Here is a 255-nt window from a genome sequence, read left to right as displayed (position 1 = left end):
CTTGACCCCGCCGGGAATCGAACCCGGGTCTCCCGCGTGGAAGGCGAGCGCAGTGACCACTACGCCATGGGAGCTGACGTAAAATGTATATGTAAAATGTATTTACCTATTGAAAATTTCACCAAAAATGGAAGCAAAAAAAAAAAAATGTAGTAGCATCAAACAATGTAAACCACAGGCGAAAAAAGCAAGACCTAAAACCTTCCTATAACACAGTAAACGAGTTTCACAAAAAAAAAAAAAAAAAAAAAAAAA

The 255-nt window shown here is 38.4% G+C and overlaps 1 non-coding gene across 1 annotated transcript; it reads right to left on the bottom strand.

Annotated features, from left to right (window-relative positions):
• Nucleotides 1-2: 2 nt before the first annotated feature.
• Nucleotides 3-74, bottom strand: Trnag-ucc. Its single transcript has one exon. It is a non-coding gene; the product is annotated as a tRNA-Gly (tRNA).
• Between the last annotated feature and the right edge of the window lie 181 nt (nucleotides 75-255).

This window comes from Diaphorina citri, unplaced genomic scaffold (assembly GCF_000475195.1).
Source record: "Diaphorina citri unplaced genomic scaffold, Diaci psyllid genome assembly version 1.1 scaffold128552, whole genome shotgun sequence".
Taxonomy (NCBI): Eukaryota; Metazoa; Arthropoda; class Insecta; order Hemiptera; family Psyllidae; genus Diaphorina; species Diaphorina citri.
This window is presented reverse-complemented; position numbering and strand designations above follow the sequence as displayed.